Source organism: Drosophila santomea, chromosome 2R (assembly GCF_016746245.2).
Source record: "Drosophila santomea strain STO CAGO 1482 chromosome 2R, Prin_Dsan_1.1, whole genome shotgun sequence".
In the NCBI taxonomy this organism is placed as follows: Eukaryota; Metazoa; Arthropoda; class Insecta; order Diptera; family Drosophilidae; genus Drosophila; species Drosophila santomea.
The window spans coordinates 1,987,699-2,014,476 of NC_053017.2; the positions used below are offsets into that span (position 1 = coordinate 1,987,699).

The 26,778-nt window shown below is 43.2% G+C and overlaps 1 pseudogene; it reads left to right on the forward strand.

Moving 5' to 3' along the window:
* The first annotated feature begins 222 nt into the window (after positions 1-222).
* On the forward strand, positions 223-14,113 carry LOC122756423 (annotated as a pseudogene).
* Positions 14,114-26,778: the final 12,665 nt, after the last annotated feature.

Sequence of the window (26,778 nt, forward strand, 5' to 3'; positions counted from 1 at the left end):
TGTTCACTCTAAGTCAGCTGTCCAATTAGTCCAAACTACGGCGTTCCCACTTAGTACATTCTACACACCCTTTACATCCTATACGGTCTCTTTTCGGCTGCTTTCTACCGTTCACGGCATCAAGCTTAAACTTGTTAAGTGTAGTCTAACGATACTATGTCCTCATTTGCAAAAATGTGACCGTGCTCCGAAACCGCTTCCTTTCCATTTCGCATTTCTTTGATTCTGCCCATCGGGGACGATAAGAAGAAATTGTCCGCTGACAAACCCAGGTCTATTTTTTCACCACAAGGGCCGAAGGGTCCAAGAATTCCGAGCATTACGGTGAAAACGCCTGCGCAGATTTCCGACGACTGTGCTACTCCATCCAAAGCCACAGTACAGCGCACAGCTAAAAATATGGCTGCTTCCGATCTAGCGCTAGCCAAATTCATTTCGGTTTCTGACTGCTTAAGCGAATTTGAGGCTCAGATTAACACTCCGGAATCCGCAGCTCCAACCGTCACGATGCTTAGCGACCAAGTCCGAATCCTATGGGACAAGGCTGAAAAGTAGTTCGACATCTGCTCAGAGTGCCTTGTGTCAGCAGGCAAAGCGGCAGCAGGCAACATGCCTATTCTCAGGGCTAAATACGGTTATTGCTATTCAGTCTATGAAAGGTGTGTTGCCCAACTCGTTGATAAAAACGAACAGGGCACGTCTCAGTCCATCCCAGCCGCGAACGCTGCGCCCAAGGCCTACATTTCCTCTGGCTGTCGGTTGCCTCCATGCGATACAGAAGTTTTCGCAAGCGACTATCTTCGCTGGCCTACTTTCCTGGATCTTTTCACAGTCATTTATATCAATAACCGGCTGACTCCGGTGGAAAAGTTATTCCATTTAAATGCCAAAACAAATGGCAACGCGCATGTCATCGTTTCGATTTCGCCTCTCACCATCGAGGGTTTCCGCTCTGCGTGGGAGAACCTAACAGAGCGTTTCGAAAATAAACGATTGTTGGTAAAAAGTCAATTGAAATTCCTCCTTAATGTGCAGTCGATACCACAGGAATCTGGGGCGGCCTTGAAGGTATAGAATTGTCAGGCATCAACATTGAGAACTGGGACTGCCTGCTGGTATATCTGTGTTCATCCAAGCTCCCGAAGATAACTCTCTCCTTATGGGAGCAGTCGCTCCATAAGAAAACCGACATCCCGACATGGGTAGAGCTGAACACCTTCCTCACAGAACGCCATCGAACCCTAGAGGCCATCGATGATGTGAGACCGCCCGTACCAAGTCAGTCGCACTCCAAAGCGATGACTTCAAGTGGGCCCTCTAGAAAAATAAAAGTTGCGACTTGTGCAACAAGGAAACCATCCTGTCCGTGTATGTCCGCGTTTCCCCCAAATGTCGGTTGACGACCGGTCAGCCTACATTAAACGGAAGCAGTTATGCTTAAACTGCTTTGCAAAGGGACATCAGCTTCGTGAGTGCAAAAGCACGCACAATTGTTTTACTTGCCGTGGCCGGCATCACACGTTGTTGCACCGAAACAACCCCTTTTCCAGCAATTCAAGTCCTTCAAATCCTGCAAGGCCAATTTCTGCTAATCAAGCCAATTTCCTTCCTAATGAGCAAGCCGGTTTTTAAAATTATTTCGCCACGGGCTCAAGAGCTATCCTTCTTGGCACTCCCGTAATCAATATTTCCCATCTTGGCACTTACTTTAAGGCACGCGCCCTGATCGACTCCGGATCAGAGGCGACATTCATAACCGAGCGACTGTTCAATCTAATTAGATTGCCATTCCAGATGGTTCAAGCCCAAGTCTCGGGCTTAAACCAAACAGTAGCTGCTCAGTCCAAGAAGCTCTGCAGTTTCACCATCCGATCTCCGACTAGGCCCGCGTTGCATTTGGAGACGACGGCCTATGTCCTCACTCAACTAGCCGGAAATCTGCCTTCCTACCCAATTCCGCAAAATTTCCTTCGGGATCTTCCCGTTTTTCCACTGGCGGATCCAAAATTCTATGAGAGCGCAAAAATAGATGTCCTTATCGAAACCGACATTCTGCCTTCGGTGCTTCTGAGTGGAGCAAAAACCAACATCTGTGGCTCTCTCTTGGGGCAAGAGACCATTTTCGGCTGGGTACTAACTGGGCCAGTGTCAGCCTCAGCATAATGCAGAATTTCCTCTTTTTCGACACAGATCTCCCACGCGTACGATAATTCACTGGACAAACTACTCACAAAATTTTGAGAGGTGGAGAATATACCAACAAAGTTGGTAAAAGAATCCGATTCCATGTGCGAGAAGAATTTCCTTCAAACGACCACGAGAAACGAGTGCGGCAAATATGTCGTTACTCTGCCTTTTCGCGACCCAGAACATATCGGTTCCGGGCTAGGGCATTATAGGTCTTTCGCGTTGGCTCAGTTCTTAAGAAATGAGCAGCGTCTAAAAAGAGATGAGGCCTTGAAAGCGAGATACGATTCGGTGATCCAGGAATATCTCGACTTAAAGCACATGGGACAAGTTCTTCCTACCCATGATTGCAACGCCTATTATATGCCACATCACGCCGTCCTTAAACCGGAAAGCGTAACTACTAAACTCCGTGTAGTATTCAATGCCTGCAGCCCTTCATCGAATGGTACCAGTTTAAATGATATCTTTCATGCTGGCCCTGTCTTACAGTCCGACTTGACCATTCAAATTCTGAAGTGGCGCTATTTCCGATACGTGTTCAGCGCCTATATCGAAAAGATGTATCGGCAGATCTGGGTAGATCCGAAACACACTCCATTCCAGCGAATACTTTTCCGTAACAACAGAGGGGAAATCAGAGATTTCGAATTGAAAACAGTAACCTTTGGAGTCAATTGCGCGCCTTTCCTGGCCATCCGAGTACTGCATCCGAGCTCAGCTCATGGTGCAAGAGCTCCGAGACGCTCTGAATTCCGCCGGATTTCCATTGAGGAAATGGACCTCCAACCTCCAGAGCAACCATCTTTTAAATACTGATTTTCTCGAGATCGATGCAGAAAGCACTCCCAAAACCCGCGGTATTCGCTGGAAGGCAACCTCCGAGGAATTCTTCTTCGTCCCGCCAGAGTTGGCTATTGAAACTTCCTTTACAAAACGCCAAGTCCTGTCCCAAATTGCCAAATTGTTCGACCCTGCAGGCTGGTTAGCGCCGTTTATCGTTCGAGCTAAAATTTTCATGCAGGAGATTTGGCTGCAGGAGCTTGGGTGGGGCGAAAACATTCCAAATGAGCTTTTTCTGCGAAGTTCTCCAAAGTTATTCGGTTTTAGAGCAGATACGCATTCCACGCTGGCTATCGTTTCATCCATCATGGCTTTTGCGATGCATCGCAAAAGGCTTATGGGGCGGCAATATATGTCCGCGTAGAAGTGGGCAGCACCATTATGGTGCAACTCCTAGCCGCGAAAACCCGGGTAGCACCTGTCAAAACGGTTTCGCTCCCAAGACTGGAGCTGTGCGGAGCGTTATTGCTTTCCGAAATGGCTGCAGCCATCATTCCGCAGATGCCTACGATTAACTCCGAACTTTACTGTTGGACGGACTCCACGATAGTGCTTGCATGGTTAAGCAAGCCAGGGTGCCAGTGGACCACATTTGTAGCCAATAGGGTGACGAAGATCGCCCAGGCCACAAAAACAGAGAATTGGTCTCATGTTCAATCTGAGCATAATCCAGCAGACCTGGCAAGGGTTTTGGCAGAGGAGTTTCCCTCCAAGATCTAGCCGATAGCCAGTTATGGTGGCACGGACCGACTTGGTTGCAAAATCCACGCAATGGCCAACTCAGGTCGACAACGCTCCGGTGACCGACCTGGAGAAGCGTGCTCTAAAAGTTCATCTCGCAAAAGCTCATTTTGAAGAGTTGTTGGCACGTTTCTCCAAGCTTAAGAAAGATCTACGGGTGCGCCTCATCCGGTCGAAATACCGGATTCCGAGAATTAAGAACCTGATGAAAGCAGTAGTAAATTCGTGCAAAGTATGTGTGATCCACAAAAAGCGGTTGCAAAGCCAACTGATGGGTGTCCTGCCCAAAGAAAGAGCATCGTTCTCCCGACCGTTCACGTATGCGGTCCGTTTGATATAAAGAACTATACGGGAAGAGCATGTCTTATTACAAAGGGGTATGTGTTAGTTTTTGTTGGTTTCTCCACCTAGGCCATTCATTTAGAGCCTACATCTGACTTAACGACCGAAAAGTTTCTTGCCGCTTTCGCTCGTTTTGTATCCACAATGGCAAAACCTTTGTTGGCGCTGCCACCCTGCTTTCCCGCGATTTCCTTCAAGACGTAAAAGAGTCGGTGACGAATGCCTATAGTCATCCAGAGATGCAATGGCAATTTATTCCTCCGGGGGCACACCATATGGGAGGCCTTTGGGAAGCAGGCGTAAAAAGTTTTAAGACGCTATTTTACAAATGCACTGCCACACTGCTCTCCATCAGCAGTTCCGTGTGCGTACCTCAAAGAACTCCACAAGCGCACTAAATTGCAGGCCCCGTCCAAAAATCTCCGCATCGATGACATGGTCGTCATCAAGGACGACAACTTACCCTCTAATGAGTGGCGGCTCGGCAGAATTGAGTCTGTTTTCCCAGGAGCCGAAGGCAACACGGACGTAATTATCCGTACTGCACGTGGAGTTGTTAAACGTCCAGTGGCAAAAGTGGTGCTTTTGCCGACGGAGTCTTCCGAATCTCCACAATAATAGTCGCTCCTCTCGTCCTTAGTTGTAGTTCACTAGCACTAATCATCCATTATTTTTCATTTCGTTTTCAATCTCCTTTCGACATTCAACAACGCGCAGCATGGCCCCTCGTCAACAAAACGCACGCAGTACTCGTGCCTTGGAGAGCAGACGTACCCGAGGTATTCAATCCTACCGATGCCGAGTCTGCCGCGGTATCCATCCTCTTCGGAAGTGCGCGAGGTTCCTAAAGCTCAGCGCTGAAAAGCGTCTGCGAGCAGTCCTCATTAACAAATACTGCGCTAATTGCTTCGCTCACGATCATTCCACGGGAGACTGCCGAAGCGGTGATCGTTGCAAGAAGTGCGACCGATCCCACCACACGCTGCTCCACATGCACGAACAGGTTAGCTCGTTGTAGCAGTCGCGAGCGCGCTCGCGTCTCCAACCGGTGCCAACCCGGCAAGCAGCTTCGGCCTCGTCCCAACGTTCCCGCCGGCAAAATCCGCCAACTCAGCGTAGGAGTTCACCGCCACGACGCCCGGAATCGACTACGCCAGGCCCATCGCAGCGTGAACATCCTTCCGACAGCGCTGGTCAAGTTGGAGACCGGGACGAAGACCTTCGAGACCGCAGCACTTATCGATCAGTGCACCCCCATGAGCTGCATCGACGCTTGGTTGGCGTCAGCCTTTACGCTTCCGATGACCAATGTTGGCGACGAGAAGGTCTGCACGACGACGATTCGCTCCAGGATCGACGCGAACACTAAGCTGGAGGTCGTGCTAAAGATCGAGCCCAGTGTGCGGATCCGCACACCTGTCCGGGCATTGAGCGACTCAGTGGTGTCCAAGTTCCAGGACATCATGCTGGCTGATGACCAGTTCCATCGGCCTGCTACCGTCTCCATGGTCTTAGGAGCAGATGACCTTCGACGAGGGAATGCCGGTCGCCGAAAAATCAGTTTTTCGGTGGATCGTAACAGGTGCCTGCAGCCTGCCGTAGGATGGCTATGTTGCAACCCCAGTGATTGCAAGGGGGGCGGAATGTCCAAGTTACGGGGTTTGGACTGTCACCCGCTCTCCGCTCCCTCTTACGCTCTCCCACTCTTCAGCACAGAGTCTCCAAGGGGTCTCCGCTGCGCTTGGGAGAGCCTAACTAATTAGAATAAGCACTAGTATAAAAACTATTTTCGCCGAATAAACATACGCCCGGTCGCGCCCGCGCAATTACGAAAAGTCTAGTGTTCGCTTCTCTTCGAGTGTTTCTATTTCAGCATATTTGAAAAATTCCAGGACAGCAGCCCCCTACAACGCAACACATTGCCCGAGCTGACTCAACTCGAGGTAAACTTCGAAGTTGCGCGCAGCCGCGGAGGCCAAGCCATGCGAGGCTACTCCACTGGCCGAGCGGAGACGGAGAACTCTTCGGGCAACCATGTCCCAAGGGACCGAGGAAATCAAGGACACGCACCGTCCTCCGATGTACAGCCACCACGACCTCGAGCTACTACTACCGACGTCACCCGCTGAACCCAAGAGGAAATTCAAGTCTGGGAGCCCCAGCCAGGCGGGCCATAGACGCACCACCCTCCTGCCAACGGGCAAAATCATCGAGTATCCGAGAGCTTCCCGAGGACCACAACGAACGCTCAAAGAAACTGATGACCGCGATCCAACAGGATCATAACCGTATCCGCGCTCTGGTCCCGGTCGAGGGACGACCCTTCACCGCTACCCTGGATACGGGGGCCTCGCTCAGCTTCATCAGCGAACGCCTGGCGAAACAACTGGGCAACGGGAGCAATCTTCGAGTCATCCGATCCCAGGTCAAGCTGCCGTATGGAACAGGCAAAGAAGTAACACAGACCATCAGAGCAACAGTCCAGCTTGGCGAAGCTTGGGTCAGCATCTCCGCCCTCATCATGGCAGTCGTGCTGGACGATCTTCTGCTTGGTATGGACTTTTAAATTCCACGCAGCGTTTAAATTGCGTCTGGCTTAGGCGGGTACTTATCTTCTAAATTGGATTTTAAAAATTCTCTTGTATTCTCTGATGTACAATCGGCGTCCCAAAAGAGAGCGTGTATAAAGGAATTTAATGATCCTTGTATGACTAAACCCTTATTTCGCTAGTCCGACCGATTTTTGAGTATGGATCACCTGTTTGGAGTCCAAAATACGGAGCTCCTTATCCTCCTTATCTCCTTATCTCCTTATCCCAGTAGACAAATGTTAGATAATTTACCTTCCTAAGTTAACTGTAGAACGATGGTTAGAACAGTCTATATCTTGTAATCTTATCCGTTTTGAAGTTGATACTCCCGACATGGTTGGTCGGCTAAACTTCTCTGTTCCAATTAATCTCTGTTAAACCAGTGTAGATTATGAGTTGCAATAGTATTATTTTCTGACTATAATAGACCTAATTTCATTATCACTACTGATTCTCTTCCGTTCTTAAAGTGATAAACACTTACTTTTTAGCGCATAATTATATTGTACTACTATTTATATATTTCCCCTTTCCAATATTTTCCCATATCGCGTTTAAAAAAAAATAGAGAGCCCTTATTATTTTCCGCTCCCCAATATTCAAGCTTAATGAAAAAAAAAAATGGCATACAACCTTGGAAAAAAAATACAATCTGTTTAAGGAGTTCCCAAGGGTGAAGCTAGCCTGCTGAGCATTATAACACTGTCATAAAGGCAAAGATAATCTTCTATAATGAAGAATGCTTCAATAACTTTTTTAATGGTGTGAGGGAAACCTTAAAACCATTCATCAGACTTAAATCCCCACAGAACCTGCCAACGAACAGTGCCAAATAAAGCAGTTTCCATATAAGCCACAAACAAATCGAATTATGAATCAAGGTCGGAACTTCAATGAATCAAATGGCGAAAACACTCGCTGCAATCGCAATCATGGCAACAATATTAACAAAAAAATAGTGTATAATAAAAATAATAATAATGAAAGTAACAACCGAAGGGGACGGAATGATAATGGCGACCGCAGGACAACATACTCTAGTTCTAACCAAGCTAGGTCGTCTACTTCACATTATCGTGCGTCTGGTTCCAAGAATAAAAATGACCATAACAATTATTTAATAATATAGACCCATAACAAAACCCGTAGCCCGTCCACGCAACTATCAAAAACCAAACTACAATAATATATAATGAATAATAACTTCTTAATCCCTTATAAACTTTCGTGAATGCTCTTACAAGGTTATGTTGTGCGTAAAGAGCAATGAAGTTGTCACGAGAATATATGTATGGAGACAGATACTATAAAATTTAGGAAGCTGTTTCCGACGAGTTCAGTCCTTTTGCGGCCACCTGGTCCAGATAGCAAGTGGTTTAACCAGTTATATGAGGAACCAACCAGCATGGATACCATCCCAGTTCACGGTTTTCTCGCCCCTCCTGGGTCAAGGATTTCTTTTGGTCCTGGCAAATTTATCCTTATTAATTCCGGATATGCAAAAGGCTGCGTCTTTTCTGGATTCAAAATATTCTGTCTCCGAGAGACTGTAAATATCTTCAGAGCAGAAACAAGCGAGCCATCAGATTATCGTCGCTCTCCTGTTTGGATTTAAGCGTTACTACTCTAACTAACGCATCCGTCCCTGGGTGCAACTCGAAGACAGATCCTAGCAACCATTCCGACGGCGGAAATTGGTCGTCCTTGATGATGACAAGGTCTTTGAGCTGGATGGTGAAGTTGCTACCTTTCAACCTTCTGGATTCAGGATCACAAATTTAGTGTCTAAAGAATGGAATCAAAGCGGACGCTAAAACTCGACGGTACACCACTGAATATCGAAGACATTAGAGGCAATACGAAACCCAGCATGAGTGGACGAGCTGATAAAATCAATTATTTATGACTTTGCCCAACAAGTGGAAGCCTTTGTGCTACCACATATCATAGTTGATCAGCTGGCTCGTCAGTTGAATTTGTGAAATTTTCAAATCACGAGCAATATTTCTCGGGGTGATCCAAGCTCGGAGATACCCCGATTAGCAGATTTGGGAGCTCCGGTACTATCGACTCAAAGCCGTAGCAAACAACATAGCGGAAGCATTCAAAATCCAAAAGGAGCTAAAGTGAATATTGTTACTATTCGGATTTGAACAGCGGAACAGGTCTGAAGAGAATTTCATTACATACATACATTACATACATGAAGATTAGCCAAACACGTCAAGCTCGACGAAACAAGCTAAAACAAAACAATGTGCTACAACGTTGATCTATAATCTTTAAAGGAACAACAAAGAAAACTTTGCTTCGCTAAGAGCAATGCGCTGCAGTTTTCGGCGTTAAACCAAAACACAGAGTGCGGAAGGATTTAAACCTTCTAATTGGAAAGGCATCAAGATATTTTAGATTGATTCAACAGTAGTGCTGTCCTAGAAAAATGCATTAGCGTTAAAATATTATACGTTCGTTCCATTCCGAATAGCAAAAATTCAAGCTGTTTCGAGAGATCATAAGGGCGACATGTATATGAGCAAACAACCAAGTGTATGTAGTATCAAGAGGAATTACAGCCAACAGAACACATATGACCGCAATAATCCTGCTCACCATTCAGCTAATTAATTTTGCGATCGAGTCCAAGCTACCTTGTAACCATAAAATGATGGACAAAAATAGTTCGATCAAGACTTATCAGAGTCGAACAATGATTAGAAGAGTCTAACGCCAAGCATCAGATCTTGCTTCCTGCAACGGCACAGTTCTGGCAGATATACAAGTAAACAGCAATTTTACCATTATTATTCACTGATTTACTTTATACTATGGCTATGTGCAGGCGTAAATGTGTGTGAGTGTAAAATAGTAACAGAACCGTTTGCGAGTTTGCGCCAAAGTCAGCTGCGCACTTCCGTGCAGGGTCTAAACGTGCAAGTACCGTAAAACAAGTTGTGTAAAGTGATGAAAACTTGCAAAGTGCCTTCTACTACGATCGGAGATAAGCTAAAGAGCTTGCTTTGGAAGGCAGTCTTTTAGCCTTGATTACCGCGGTCAGCTCACACGAGAAAGAGTATCTTTGGACGATGCGCATGATGCTTAAAGGACCAGTGCACCTCTCTATGGTTTTGCACCGAATTATATATGCTATGACTCGTACCACCTAGCTTAAACTAGAAAATCGCTCCTGAAGCGATGGCATTGAGACTGCGTGGTGAACGCGTAATTTGACCTTATTTGCCGCTTCATTTAAGTCGACCTGTCCGATCTCCGTCCAAGGCCAGTCACCCTGACTGCCGGTAAGCCAGCACAAGTCGAAAACCGTCAGCTCACGCGGAGCACAGTCCCTTGTATTCTCGCTAGTGCCAGAATGTCTTTATTAATATGGTGAAGAGTGATACGAAATGAAGGTAATCCTGTTAGCGACTTTCATCTTTTCATGTCCCAGTGCAGCCAAAGCAGAAGAATTGTAGCATCCGTCCAATAGAAAGTCTGTATGGGAAGGTCCTTTAGCCACTTAGCCGTGCTCTAACCTTATATAAGTCGTAGATGCATAGGATGTGGAAGACCCGAGTGTAGCTGAGCTGTCTTTAAGCATCCAGGAGAAAAATAAATCCACCGCTAAATACTTATATTGTCGATCAGCAAGCTGTCCCGAAATGCGTGCCACCATTCCGTAAGAGTTTTAGAAACCTTTTGGAACATATGGGGAGTAACTAAGATGTGCTTGTGTAGAGGTTAAATGTATATCTTAATGTTGGGTGAGGTCAAGTGGGTGAGTTCTCAGCAGATGTCTACGGGATTGGCAGCTGTCCAGAAGATTGTTGGACAGGTGGTTGGGGTGGTTGTCCAGTCTTCTTGCGTATCTCTCGCTGTGACGATAGATCTCGTCTACCACCCATGGAATCCCGAGCTCCTCATGGATGATGGAGTTCTCATGGTAGGGATGGGCTTTGGAGATCATTTTCAAGTATCTGTTCTGAAAGCGCTGGAAATTTATTCGGTGTGAAGCACTTGCAGTACTCACAGCTGGATTCCTTAAGTCCAGATCGGCTTAAGAATGGTCTTGTAGACGAGCAGTTAAAGTTTCTCTCGTAGTTTGGATTTTTTTCCAATGAGTCAGTGCAGTTTTTTGAGGCATATGTTGGCCAAGATACGCTTTTTGTTGAGGTGAGGGCCTTCGGGCATGTCCACTTCTAAAATAAGATCGACTCGCTTCGACCGCGCGATTTGGGGATCTGTCAATGAGAGCCTTCGAATATGATCCAAATACTGTTGCCAGAAGCTAATACTTGGCAGGCAGGAAGTAACCGAATTGAAAGCATATGCTGAATCAACCTCAAAGAGACATTTGGGTTAATAATAGTACAGATTTCGAATTTTACTGAGCACTTGCAACGACGCATCAGGTGCAGGGACTGAACGACGTGTTTCCATACTATGGTCGCAACCAGATCTTTGATCGATGCGAGCGTTTAAGACTGCTTGTTGGCCGTTAACCGAATTTCGAACAACGATAAGAGCAGTGGTGAGAACCACATTCCTCGACATTTGTAAGATGAGTGTGGGCTCTGGTCCTCCGTTCTTGTTGAGATACGGTTTCCATGGTTGTGGGTGCACTAAGAGGAGGCGCTGAAAACCGGATCGATGCGGCTGTGCGCGGCTCGAGGATTGATTATGAGCCATACTGGAAAATGAACAGCGTACGATGGCGCTGCCCACAAATTTAGCAGCTCTAGTTGGTGTTGCAGCGTGACAGCGCATGCGATTTGCTTAAGCAATTGATGCATAATTTTGCACTGCTCACTATCGCCTTCCTTCTGTAGCAGTCCTAAGCCAGAAAGCTTGCGCTCCTGTGCATTATGCACTTACAATCGTTTGATGGGGTCGGTAGGTCCTGGGCCATAATTAGAGTCGTACGACGAACTTCGGCTTTCAAAATTTAAGAATTATTCTACATCCCTATAATTAGGCACCGCTTTCTTGATGGTGCTCCCAAGCGTTGTGGGTCTCATTAAGCAACTTCGATGCTACGAAATTCGCGATGCTACGAATTTCCCCGTCCAAGCCTTGAAAACAGGGACAAGGATTATTGTACATTTTAACTTTTATCGCGCCCTAATGGCAACAACTCTTTGAGAAAGTGCAACCGTTGCACATTACTCAGTTTCTTGTTGTTGGGTTTCCTTAGCTGTGAAGCCGTCATGGTAGTCTCGCCAGTCCACTCAATCACCGGAAAATTTGGGAACTGATATCTGTGGCATGTTCAGTCGCACTTCCGGATCGGCTGGTGCCGGCGGAGGAGGATTCTAAAATGGAAGTACATCCAAATAGGCGTTCTTCCACCTGCTCCAGACGCTTCTTTAGATAAATCCTCGCTTTCCTCGATTGCGAATCCTTCCTAAAATTCTGCAACGTTGATTTAAGAGCTTGTTACCTAACTAATGGCTCCAAAGTCGGAGCCTCCGAATCATGCTGACGAGTGTAAAACCAAACTAAGCGCAACTCACCACCACAAATAAATTTATAATAGGAAAAAATTTTTGTATCGCACACAACATGTCCACTTACTCATTCCAGCCACTAGAAGCCGCCAAAACGGAAGAGATCGTCGCAAAGTTCCACGACCTGCAGACTCGACTCCTATTGCCGTTTTCCTTTCCTACTTTTCGCCAAGCCGGGAATAAGCGAAGAAGAAGCAGTCGCCAAAGCGGAAGAGAGTAATCTATTTATACACAAAACTTGCGAATTAAAGTTTCAAATTTTGCACTTTTAGGCCTTTAAAGGCCACCATAACCTTCGCTGTAAATCGCTAACAAGAGGACCTTGTAAGAGAGGTTCAAAGGCAAGAGCGAACACAGGTCAAATTAAGACGTAATAATTATTCACCTATTTAAAATATGGCTGTGCACAGGCGTGTATGTGAGTTTAATATAGATATCGATGTAGACCGAAGGTGGGCGTTCAGCGGCCTTTGCAAATTCAGACTGACTTCTGTCATCTCCTCCGTTCTTCCTCTCGCCGTCGCGACAGTGGGCAGTGCATTTCCAGAAACGAGCGAGCGATCAGCTGATCGCCACTGTCACGCACATTGGGATAAACTGAACACATAGCAAAGGTGCAGCAGCTTAAAAAAAATGAAATCAATTTTAATCGATATCCCAACCAAAATAGGTCTATGTTCACTTTAACACCCACAAATTGTCACGCACGTGCTTTAAAAAATACCACATATATATGCTATTTATGACGAAACGCAGCTTAAGTGCGAATGCTACAACTATATACACACGATATAAAAATCTGCTGTTGTCTTGAAACACCAATTGAAAGGTATCGCAACAGATAAGGGGATTGCATATACATATACGAATGAAAATGAATTTCTCTTCTATCAGATAACCGTTACTCAACTAGTCGGAGTGCGAACGAGCAATAAAAATAAACAACAAATTTTAAAAGTTTCCACATCAGTCGGGCATGAATAGGATCAATAGCCGAGTCGATATGGCCATGAGTGTATCTTCTTTTTATAAAAACATACCTTTTTTGTTACACATGGCAGTAGCCAACAATATATTAATCAATAAAAATATATTCAATTTCTGTAATAGTTCTTGTGAGGCATGGTATGAAACCTACAAACAATTTTCATGTCGACAGCAGCGAACTTCTTATGATTTCTTAACAGCAAAATCGAACTTCATAGATACTAATACAAAACCATGTTATTTCTATGCCTTTTATAATGTTAGGCTGCAGCCGCAGCATTAACAGCTCCCTCTCTTGTTTTTTTATGCAAATGTCTTTATGCTCTCACCCTTCATTTAGTGATCGCTAGGCATAGTTGTCGGAGAACCACCGAGTCCAACAGCTGAAATCGTACACACTAGCACGATTACACGACATGCATCGGTCAAGGAAATCGCTAATACCCTGCCAGAATATGATCCAACGGATGAGAATGGTATCTCTGTGGATCAATTTATCGATCGCATTAATCGAGTGATAGATGTCTATCATTGGGACGAAAAACTTCTCTTGCTTGCCATTTATACTCGACTAAAGGGCGCTGCCAGAATGTGGCTAGATGCGTCTCCAGTATTACACACCACCTGGAGCGAATTTTCGAATGCTATTACGAAGCCGAGATTCACTACATAATGTCAAAAGCTGTTCGCCGACAGAAGGAAACTATCAAGGAGTACTGCTACCGCATGTCAGCCCTTGGAAATCGTTACAATTTAAGCGAGTCTGCTACTATTCGATATGCTCGAACTGGGTTAAAGCACCGAGAGCTACAACAGAGAATTGTGGCCACAAAATTTGCAACGATGAAAATGCGGCGAACCAGGTCATTTTTCGAACGAATGCCCACAACCACCGAAACGACACCGATGTACTACGTGTAATAAAGTACATCCAAACAACGGTAACTGCGTTAAACCCGAAGCGAGTACGCGACGCCTTGGGGCAACGAATCAAGATAAGTGCTTTTACAAAAACAATCATCGTCCAATCGAAACCGTATACTGCGTTCATTGACACAGGTAGCCAAGCTAGCATGGTTCGTGAGACTGTAGCACAACAACTCGACGCCAAACGATGCAAGTGTGCAATGCAAATTCATGGTATTTGTGGTGGAGTACGCATTCTAAACGAAGCAATTATCATCGAACTGATCATCGATAATACTGTCACCGAAGCACTGATGTATATAGCCATCGACAAAATTGTACAGCAAGATTTTCTTATCGGCCAGGATATCCTTGTTAACCCAAATCTTACGCTGAAGTTTGAGAACGGAATGATGACTTTTGAGAGCAAACGAGCAACACAGCAAGTATCTCACTTCAAGAAAATTACTAATCTTCTTTCTAATATCGACAGCAATGACGATAAGACACGCATGTAGAACCTACTAGAAGATTATGCCGATGTCTTTTCCTCTGGCCTTAAAGGAATTGGAAAAACTAATGTGGTCGAAGCTGAAATTGAAGTAGAAGATAAACAGGCAGTGGCTCAAGCGCCATACCGAATTCTTGAACCTAAGCGTGACGTTGTGAACGCTATGATTGATGAGCTCCTCCAACACGATATTATTGCCAAATCAACATCTGAGTATGCGAGCCCAGTAGTTTTGATTAAAAAGAAGAACGGAGGCGATCGACTGTGTGTTGACTACCGACGTCTGAACAAGTTGATCAAGAAAGAAAACTTTCCTGTGCCAAACATTGAAGAACGTTTACAAGAAGCGAAACGATTCAAATTCTTTTCTAAGTTGGATTTGAACAGCGGATATTATCAGATCGTAGTATCACCTGAGAGTCGCAAATTTACCGCATTGATTACAACCGACGGATTGTATGAATTCAAACGTATGCCATTTGGATTAAAGAACGCACCGGCGGCTTTTAATCGATTAATGGCTGAGACACAGAAACGTGTCCGAAGGGGAGATATGCTGCATTATATGGACGACATATTAATTGGCAGCCATTCGTTTACCGAGATGTATGAGAAACTTCAACGTATAACACAAGTGCTTCGAGAATTTGGCCTCACCCTGAACGTTGACAAGTGCGAATTGTACAAGCAGACAATTTCATTCTTGGGGCACCAGCTGCACGCAACCGGGATAAGTCCAGGTGAAGTTAAAACCAATGCCATTGCAGAGTTTCCACGTCTAAGGAACGTTTCGGATGTACGTAAATTCCTAGGGCTTAGCAGATACTTTCGAAAGTTTATCCCCGGATACGCCATTATTTCCGAGCCCTTACACAAGCTACTACGCAAAGACCAGCCGTTTAAATGGGAACCACAGCAGGATGACGCACTCAATGAACTTAAACTTATTTCGAAGCCTGTTCTTATTAGCTACGACGTCAGCGCAGAACACGAAATACATACTGATGCTAGTTCTGTTGGTTTAGCCGGAGTTCTATTGCAAAAGGAACATGATCAGTTAAAGCCAGTAGCCTATTATAGCCGATCGACGATATACAGCGAAATGAAGTTCCACAGCTACGAGCTAGAAGCTTAGGCTGTTATCGAGTCACTGGAACGTTTCAAGTATTATGTCTATGGGAAACAAATTCGAGTCATCACTGATTGCAATGCGCTAAAAACGACGATGAAGAAACGAGAGCTGATACCCCGAATTGCCAGATGGTGGCTACGCATCCAAGAATTCGATATTGAGATACTGCATCGCTCAGGTACGCGTATGGAACACGTCGATGCCTTAAGCCGAGCACCATATGAAGATTCGCGTGAAATGGAAGAAGCTGACCTAACGATATTCAAGACCGTTATTGATGAAGCCGATTGGTTGTTTGCTGTACAATTGCAGGACGAGAAAATTAAACGAATTGCTAGCGAAATGATCGCTAAGAAGATCACTGAGAACGATGAGAATGTTCTTGAACTTTGTCGCCTATATCGCAAACATAACAACAAGCACCTTTGGGTTGTACCCAAACAGTTACGCTATCGCATATTTGTAGAATGTCACGACCACGCAGGACATATGAGCACCGACAAAACAATCAGCCGAATTATAAATCAATTCTGGTTCCCCCGTATGCGAAATTATGTTAAAGGATACATTAATTCATGCGTAGGTTGTTCCCTGTATAAGCAACGAGGAGGTCGCCAAGAGGGTCAATACCATTACGATAATACCAAGCCAGTACCGTTCGCTACGGTACACATCGATCATCTAGGACCTTTTCCGAGAAGTTCCAAGCGTAATGAGCATATCCTGGTAATCGTTGATGCACTTACAAAGTTTACGATCATACGAGCCGTTAAAAGCACCGCAACCCGACACGTTATTGAAATTCTCCGAGATGTTTGCAGCTACGTTGGAATGCCTGAAAGAATCGTGACCGACCAAGGAACTGCTTTTACGTCAAAAGATTTCAAAAAATTCTGTCGAGAACATAATGTCAAGCATGTTCTTAATGCTGTTCGCACCCCGCGAGCAAATGGACATGCCGTACGCACTAACCGCATAATACTATCAATGCTATTGCCTACTGTTGAGAATGAGTAGCGCTGGGATGAGAAACTTATCCAAATCCAGTAGAGCATTAACACGATGACCAACAAGACTACTAATCGTTCTCCATTTCAGCTATTATATTGTTATGAGCCACGAGACACGTTGAAGAACTCCGTAGTACAAGCGTTGCAATGAACTGATGACCAAGTGCTGACTACCGAAGAGTTGCAACAGCTTCGTACCGATACTGCAACACGAATTGACGAACATCGAGCAGAAGCTAAGAAACGTTACGACGCAAAACACACCAAGCCGACGGCTTACAGCGAAGGAGATTTAGTTTTGGCCGAAAACGAACCAGCTAGTACAGCTTATAAAGGCCCGTTTATCATCGCAAAGAAACTACCACGTGATCGATATTTGGTCGAAGATTGGCCGAATTCCCAACGAACTCAGCGACACTATAAATCCGTGTATGCGTCCGATAAACTCAAGCCGTGGTGCCATATACCATTAGATGACACCGATGATGAAGACAACCCAGCAGATAACTATCTTAACGATTCGTGCGAGGTCGCTACGATATGTCAGGCAGCCGACTGTAAGCATATGGCAACCTTGCCTGTCAAGTTCGGTGGCAACCCGGGAGAACAGATGGCCACGCTAATGTGTGTTCGCTCAGTGGTCGTCGAAGAGCAAGCCGTCGACAGTTCGACAATAAACGAGTTCCAGTGACCATTCCAGCGGCCGCAATCGGTCACAGAGAACTTCTACTTCAGTAACGGACACAGTTCACCAACAAGTTATTGACTCCCAAAATAGGGGAAATATGGTAACATAACTCCTTGGTGGAAACACTTAAAAAACACAAAAGATCTAAGCGGGTATAAAACCTTAGCTCGCCAATAAAGTGTTCAATTCTTGGGAGGTATATTCTCGGGAAGCAATTCTACAAATAAACAAAGAATAATTAAACCGGTGCATTTTTGTGAAACAAGTGTATAATTCAAGTAATCTGAGAATCGGATAGCAGAAAAACATACATACCAACATACACATATATTTATATTTGATATCTAGATAGACTATCTCTATTTTATCTATTTATTTGTTTGTGTGTATTATATAAATATTATATTGTGTGTATGTATATTAAGAGTACTAGGTATAAAAAAGATTTTATTGTTAGCCTCTTCCAGGCAATGTATTTCATTGAAAGAAGTTAGACGTTTACATTTTAATAATGTTAAAATAAAAACAAGAGAGAACGCTATAGTCGAGTTCCCCGACTATCTGATACCCGTTACTCAGGTAGTGGATGTGCGAAGAAGAAATTTCAACACTGACAGTTTTTGGCGGTTTGGGGGCGTTAGAGTGGGCGTGGCAAAAAGTTTTCTGGCAAATCGATAAAAATTTACAAGACTAATACAAAAATAAAAAAATATCAAAACATTTTTCAATAGTGTGGGCGTGGCAGTTTTGGGCGGTTTGTGGGCGTTAGAGTGGGCGTGGCAACATGAATCGACAAACTTGCGCTGCTTCTAAGTCTATGAAGTCTATATGCTTAATCTCAACTTTCTAGCTTTTGTAGTTCCTGAGATCTCGACGTTCATACGGACGGACAGACGGACGGACAGACGTACGGAAAGTATGTAACAGGCAGAAGGAAGCGTTTCCGACCATATAAAGTATATATATTATTGATCAGGATCAACAGCCGTCTGTCCGTCCGTCTGTCCGTTCGTCTGTCCGTCCGTATGAACGTCGAGATTTCAGGAACTACAGAAGCTAGAAAGTTGAGATTAAGCATACAGACTCCAAAGACATAGACGCTGCGCAAGCTGAATTCCATACTCCCCGCAGAAAGAATTGTAGTCAACTTCTCATAATCTTTGTGTGCTATTACACATGGCACTAGCTAACAATTTATTAATCAACAAGAAAGAACGCTATAGTCGAGTTCCCCGACTAGTAGGAGAGTCTTCAACACTGACAGTTTTTGGCGGTTTGTGGACGTTAGAGTGGGCGTGGCAAACATTTTCAAAAGGGGTGCCGACGCGAGAAGTGGAGTAGGTCAGAAATGATGACATAACGTTTTACGGACAGCCTTGACAAAAGAGGAACGTAATGCGCGGCCCGGGACGATCCATCAGACATATATACTTTGCTATATTTTGAGGCCTATCCAATACTCCTAATATAAATACTAGTGACAGTGAAACGAATGCATAATCTGCTTTTAATCCTGAAATAAAAGCTCCAGGCTCACAGTCTAATAGTTCTCTAATGGTTCAGGGTTCCACTTCCGATGTTGTGCTGCTAGCCAAAGCTGTGGTCCTTCGTACCCTGCAAGGCATTCCTTGATTCCGGCTTCCAGCTGCATATTGTAGCAGAGTAAAACACGTCCTTTCAGTTGGAGATCACTCGCAAGACTGACTGCCTTTATTTTGCTCCTTCGTTCCTCTCGTTCGTTCGATCGTTTTATACAGATATATATCTAATGGTTGCTTAGGGCTGCTAGTGTGCTAGAGTGTGTATCTATACAAAACAGAAATGCTTAGGGCTACTATAAAAAAGTGTGTATATATATAAAACATATATGGTTAGGGCTACTATAATTCGGCCATTCTGACCAACAAGGATCTCCTGATCCTGGCTTAATTAATGTTAAATTATTTTCTATTGCTTTTACTTCTAGTATTATATACTTTGACAATTTTATTATTACAGTGACGATCCCTCTTATACTTATTTTCCTTTATAATTTTTCCTTCACTTATGTCTTTACTTGAATTTTCATTTGAGTTATTTACTAAGTCGTCTCCGACTATTTTATTCGCCTCTTTAAACATATCATTTACATTTCCTTCGATAACCTCTTCACTTAAATATTCATTTCTTTCTTCAGTTTCACTTTCGCTTTCATTTGTTTCTTCACATTCTTCATTTTCATTTATATCCTCACTTGTAATATCCTTTATATCATTATTTTTGCTTTTCGACCAACCAAACCAAGGTTTCATATTAGCTGCAGCCCAAACTCCAGAGTAGGGGATTCTAGATTGCTGAAATCAGTCGACATCTTTAACTACGTAACTATCGTTTCCTATACATTTAACTACTTTAAAAGGTCCTTTAAATTTTGGGACAAGTTTTTTTGAAACTCCAGTGTGACAATCGAAATTTTTTAGTACAACATAGTCTCCTTGTTTATATAGAGTCGCTTTCAGTCGCTTTCCCTGATACTTTCAATAGATCTTCCTTCCTTTTGTCCTTCGTCTAAATTTTCTCTAAGGCAGTCAACCAAACTAACTCTTTGGCGGACTCCAAATAACATTACACTTGGATCATTCTATGAACTGTATTATTTATCGCAAACTCAATTTCTCCTAGTACTTTTTCAAAACCCCAACTCGGTTTTGAACTTAATTTTGCAAGTAATGGGCCTATACTACGATTTATCCGCTCTACCTGTCCATTCGCCTCGGGCGAACCTGCCGCTATTAGTGTATGAGCTACGTTACGAGTCTTTAGAAAGTTTAAAAATTCTGGGGAAGTAAAACAGGAACCTCGATCTGAGGGTGCTATATGATCTGCAATAATTTTTCAGCGCTGCTATTGCTTCACTTGACTTTGTGGTTTTTGTAGAACATAATCTTACGAACTTTGTACAGCTATCAACAATTACTAAAATATGCCTCGATTTCTTCTGTTTTGTATTAACTGGTCCTAAATGATCAATATGTATCTGTTCAAAAGGTTTTGTTGGCTTTGGAATATTGTGTAAATAGCCTTCGTGCTTGCCTTTCGCCGTATATGCAATGCATTTTAAGCAATTTTTAATATGTTGTCCTATCTTTTGTTTCAAATTAGGAATCCAATAGGTCTTTAGAATCACCTCAAGAACTTTGTCGACACCAAAGTGTCCCACGCCATTGTGGTACTTGAAAAGTACCATGCGTTTCCATATCTTTTGGAACGTAAAACAATAAAGAATCATGATATTTCCTATACATAATTTCATTGCGCATCTCATACAGTTTGTGTTCATTCTTTTCTAATAGATTTTTTAGGTTTACTATACTCTCATCCTTATTTTGACACATGCCCAAAATTTCTTCGAACGAATTTGAATCTACTACCATAATGTTTGTACATCTGCTGATGTTTATAATCATAGTTCTCTAGTTCTAGACCCCATCGCGCAATTCTAGGGTTTATTTCTTTTTTAGTTAACGTAAGTGTAAGAGAATTGCAGTCCGTAACAATTTTAAAACTTCTACCGTGCAGATATACCCTAAATCGTTTGAGTGAATAAATTATCACTAACGTTTCCAACTCGAAACTGTGATACCTCGACTCAGCATCCGTCGTACGCTTAGAGAAATAAAATACAGGATGAAATCGCATATCCCTTTTCTTTTGCATTAAAATTGATCCGAAACCAATTCGAACTCGCGTCGCAATGTAATTCGGTTTCATCTGTTGGGTTATACAAAGCAAGTATGGGGGAGTCTATTAACTTTTTCTTTAGAACTTCAAACGTCTTTAACTCCAATTCCCCAAACTGAAAATTTGTCGTCTTCCTCGTGACATCGTATAAAGGTTTTGCCACGATGGAAAAGTCTTTAATAAACCTGCGAAAATAGGAGCACTCGTTTTTGTAGAAATCGGAAAATTCTTCACAGCGGATATACCCCTTCCATCAGCTTTGATCCCAAATCCATTATTCGTATACCCTAGATACTTTACTTCCGTTTGAAAAAACTCACACTTAGTAAGCCTCAATTCTAAATTATTCCGTATCAATCTGTCAAATACCTCATTCAAAATTTCCAAGTGACTCTTCACATCTCTTGTTGCAATCATTATGTCATCTAAGTAAACTATCACCTTTTCTTATCTTATTAAGTCGTTAAAAATTTTATTTATAAACGTCGCGTTTTTCAGCCCGAAAGGCATCCTTAGGAATTCAAATTGGCCAAGAGGTGTCGTAAAAGAAGTTAACTTTACTGATTCCTTATGGATAAAAACGTGGTAGAATCAATTCTTTAAATCTAACTTAGTAAACCATTTCTTGTCTGTCATTTGATCTAACAGGTCATATATCAGAGGAATTGGATAACTGTCTTTCGCTGTTAATTTATTTAATTTTCTAAAGTCAATACACATTCTAATTGCGCCCTACGGTTTTTTTTTTACTAAAACAATCGGTGACACAAACTCAGACTCACTTGGTCTAATATACCCCTGTGTAATATATTCATCCATTTTTTACAAATCGTTCTTTTCAGCATTGGAAAGGCGTCTGGGACCACAGCTAAACGGTTTAACGTCAGTAATCGTAATTTTCATTTCGCACTTTGTTTCTGGTATCGTTGGTCGAACAGCTTTGACATAACATTTGTGAAACAAATTCTTAAAACAAATTTTATCATTAAAATTTAGATTTATCCCTACTGTTGCACTTTCATTATCAGGTTCATATTCAATCATACAAATTTTCGCTTTAAAATCATCTTCATCATCTAACCTATCCTACCATTCGATTTAGTCATATATCTACTTTCATTTGTATTTTCATTCATTAGAATAACATCATCTTCGTTCCACACAATGCTTGCACTTGCACTTGCATTTAAAAAATTCCGACCTAACACAACTTTCCCATACATTGAATCATCCTGAACAACTAGCATTTCAAGTTTTATTATTTTATTTTTCATCGTAATGAACAGAAAAATTTTTCCAATAACAATTAATTTGCTTGAGTAAACCAAAATACGCGGCTGAGGGCGCTGGCTTCAAGTTAACGCTAGCCGGAACGCAATTCTTTTTCATAAAACTAATTGGGCTGCCTGAGTCTAGGAGGCATTCTATAAAAAAAGATTCATTAACGCTACTCTCTATTTCAAAACTTAAATATCTTACATAATCCTCGTTGCGGGTTGCTGGGGCTGATGTCTTCTTATTTTGGTCACAGGCTGCAGCGAGCTGACCCATCTTTCCGCACACAAAACAGGCTCCGACTTCTCTTTTGGGTTTGCGACAATCTGAGGCAATATGCCCCAAACAATTGCAATTATAGCAGCGAAAAACTGGCTTCTCAGTTTTCCCAGAATCTTTAGGAGCTCCCCAAGATGAAGGGAGCTACTAAATTAATATGCTGTAAAGCCGACAGCATCTCGTCTTTCTTCTTGAAACACATCATATTGGCGCTTGTGCGTATTTGACGACCTGGTATTCCATAAATTAGCTCGCCTTCTGACATTCCTAATCCATTTGAAATTGTTACTTGTTGAAATAGGAAGTAAACGATTAATTTACTCGCCATTTGCGCTTTTCAGGCTTCTTGCGCAATGTAATGGCACTTTCTTTTGGGAGAAAGGCCTTTTCAATCGATTCCATTTTCAATTTTTATACCCGTTACTCGTAGAGTAAAAGGGTATACTAGATTCGTTGAAAAGTATGTAACAGGCAGAAGGAAGTGTTTCCGTCCATATAAAGTATATATATTTTTGATCAGGATCAATAGCCGAGTCGATCTGGCCATGTCCGTCTGTCCGTCCGTCTGTCCGTCCGTATGAACGTCGAGATCTCAGGAACTACAGAAGCTAGAAAGTTGAGATTAAGCATACAGACTCCAGAGACATAGAAGCAGCGCAAGTTTGTCGATTCATGTTGCCACGCCCACTCTAACGCCCACAAACCGCCCAAAACTGCCACGCCCACACTTTTGAAAAATGTTTTGAAATTTTTTCATTTTTGTATTAGTCTTGTAATTTTCTATCGATTTACCAAAAAACTTTCTGCCACGCCCACTATAACGCCTAAAAACCGCCAAAAATTGTGTTTAAGACTCTCCTTCTCCCTTCCACTAGCTGAGTAACGGGTATCAGATAGTCTGGGAACTCGACTATAGCGTTCTCTCTTGTTTCATTTGCAAACTCAAACTTTGAGTAAATCCAGGTTTGTGCATCACCTTTGACTTTGCTAAATATGAGAGACCGTAACTTATTTTCCGTTAATCCATAAGTTGAACTCATACGCGCCAAACACTAACACTTGTTTGGCCGTCTTTTATGCTCTGAAAAGGAATTTCATCATTTTTCGCTCGCTCTCTCAGACGCTCTTAACGCTCCGCAGTAGCTCTCTTTCGAATTTCATCAACTCCAACTCCCTTTGCACTTCGATCTCAAACGCCCATTTCTGTTGCATGTCCTTTAAATCATAAAGCTGCTTCTCTGTATTTGCATGTTCTTCTTAGCCTTCTTTCTCTCGATTTTTCTGCTTGTCCACCGTCGCTTTCTTTAATCCTTTTCGTTCTTGTTCATCACTTGTCTCGTCGTTTGCGTTGCTCTCCTTTTCTCCTTCTTCTTCGTCTTCTGTAATCTCGTTTGACTCTCCTTTTTCACCGTCATCTATCATATCATTCAATTCTTCGTTTTCGCTGTCGTTTGCTATCTCATTTGATTCTTTTTCTGTTTCACCGTCATTTGCCATCTCGTTTGATTCTTTCGCTCCTTAGCCGTATTTTGCCGTCTCGTTTGATTCTTTCGCTCCTTCGCCGTCCTTTGCCATCTCGTTTGATTTATTCGATCCTTCACCGATCGTTTCGTTTAATTCTCCTTCTGGAACATTATGTGCCATCTCCGTTTCGTTCGATGTTAACTGACGCCTTTTATCGTATCGTAGTATCGTATCTTTTGATAAACTTGGACACTTTCCGCGAAAATGCACTTCCCTCAATCGTGCTGCCAACGTACTATTACTTCCATGAGTGGCAAAGTTCAAGACCGAACACCAATTGCGTAATTGGTTGCTCGTGAAATCATTTGCGTTTACTGGTTTCATTATAAATTTTTTCCACAATTAAAAGTCTGCAGGAATGGCTTTTGGCACGAAGTTTCGCGCCCACTTCTGATATTGTAGCAGAGTAAAACACGTCCTTTCAGTTGGAGATCACTCGCAAGACTGACTCCCTTTATTTTGTTCCTTCGTTCCTCTCGTAAGTTCGATCGTTTTATACACATATATATCACAGGGTTGCTTAGGGCTGCTAGTGTGCTAGAGTGTGTATCTATACAAAACAGAAATGCTTAGGGCTACTATAAAAAAGTGTGTATATATAAAAATATATATACTTAGGGCTACTATAATATGGTGACTTAGATTAGTGACCGTAGATTTTTGTGCAGCAGTTGCAGCTCAAACAGACTCGTTCAGTCGCTCTAGCTGTGGGTCTCGGCGAGACAACTGTGCCAGCTGAAGGATTTACAGATGATATTTGCTTTCAATCTCAGAGATCATGATATTCCACGTTGCTCACCGCACTAATTAGCCCTACTAAAATAAACCATCAACCCAGCATCTTTAACAGAAGAATAAAATATTCCAGCCAAAACTCAATTGGAAACATGGAGCGTCAGACAGATCAAGCTCGTTCCTGGACTGCAACTTCTTCAAAAGTCTCACCTTGATTGGGTGGTTTCTGGTGAAGTACAACGCCATTTTTATACCTATACGTTATTTTCTGGATGATAGTCTGGATGAGGTTGTTTGCCGGTTCTCGGGGTAAGAGAGCTGCAATAAGGCAGTTTGCGCTAGAACCAAGTGCGAGCTGTATTTTGTTGACACACCCGATTACCTATAGGTGTATACTCTGTGCCTTTAAATCAAAGTTTACAAATTTATGCGAGTCCTACGAGCAAGCTCACCGTAGATTTTTAAATGTGGACCGCAAACTTACCCCAAAAAACAATATCCGGCCTTTATTTATGAAAATCTAATCCTTAATCACATGTCTCTGGTTAACCCTGTGGATATTTCTTCGTGCAGGTATTTCCTTCCGCATCATTGTGCCGTGAAGGAGGATAGTACAACGACTATCACCTCGCCTGATTGGCCAGATTAATAAGGCGGTCCTAGCAGGACTTGTCATACAACCTAAGCTTTTTGACATTTTAATGAAATTTCAATCATATGCAGTTGCTCTCACTGGATACATATTCAAAATGTATTGGTGTGTCCGTATAATGGCGGAGTTAAGTGAAGGAGGAGTTTGTAAGTGTGTTGGATATAATCACTTATGGAACCAAGCCAGATTCCTTCTTGTCAGTGGGTGCAATGCACCAGCTTGCTCGAGATGAAGGCTCTACTTATCCCATTGGATCGGCTGCTTTGATAGATATTTTCACGTATAAAATTTCATATCAAGTGGCAACTCAATTTCTGAAGTTATAAACAAATTGCAAAAAAACTTCAAAGATTCTGCCCTGTGCCAACTTTAAACTCCGCAAATGGAGTCATTCAGCTGTTCTAGAAGGCGTTGCTGAAGAGGACAAGGAGCAGTTTCTGCAGTTTGATGACGGGACCAACACCCTTGGTTTTGCATGGGATCCATCTACGGATAATTTATTATTTTCGTTCTTGTCTCTGTCTAGTAACCTAGTAAGCTGTAACGAACTGATTTCTTGGTTTCTGCTCGGTACGGATTGTAATGGCTAGCTCAGAGAGTTTGTTTGTTCGTCCCACCAAATTTATGATTTGTGTGACTGCCCGACTAAAAAGAAGACAGAGTTTCTGATTTGAACAGCCTTTATTTGGTACCACCAAACCACTACCAATAGGGGTTCCTGCGAACCTCGCCTTCGGATGCGCGTCGTCGCTCCTTCGCCGTCCTTCTTCGCTGGTCCCATGTCGCTCCGTGCCGGCTCGACTGGCGCTTAGGATGTTATGGGGAAAGGGTGTATCGTCTTGAGATAAGCTAGCGCTCCTCCCCAAACCACCTTTGCCGACCAATGACTCCACCGTCCCTTCTTACGTGTGCCAGGCACTCGTCGCCTTTGCCAAAGGCACTCACTTTGCGCCTGCTCGTATGACCTACGCGTGTTTAATTGACAGACTGCCCGAGCAGCGCCTGCGCTCCATTATTTACCGTTTGACCTGACCACCCTTGACTCCTCTCTTATTCCAGCCGTCTTCTCCGTTGCTATGCTGATCTCCTGCACTCGGATTTGTGGGGAGTTTTAAGAATCCTCACAAAGCGTTCTGTCTTATCGACTATTGCTC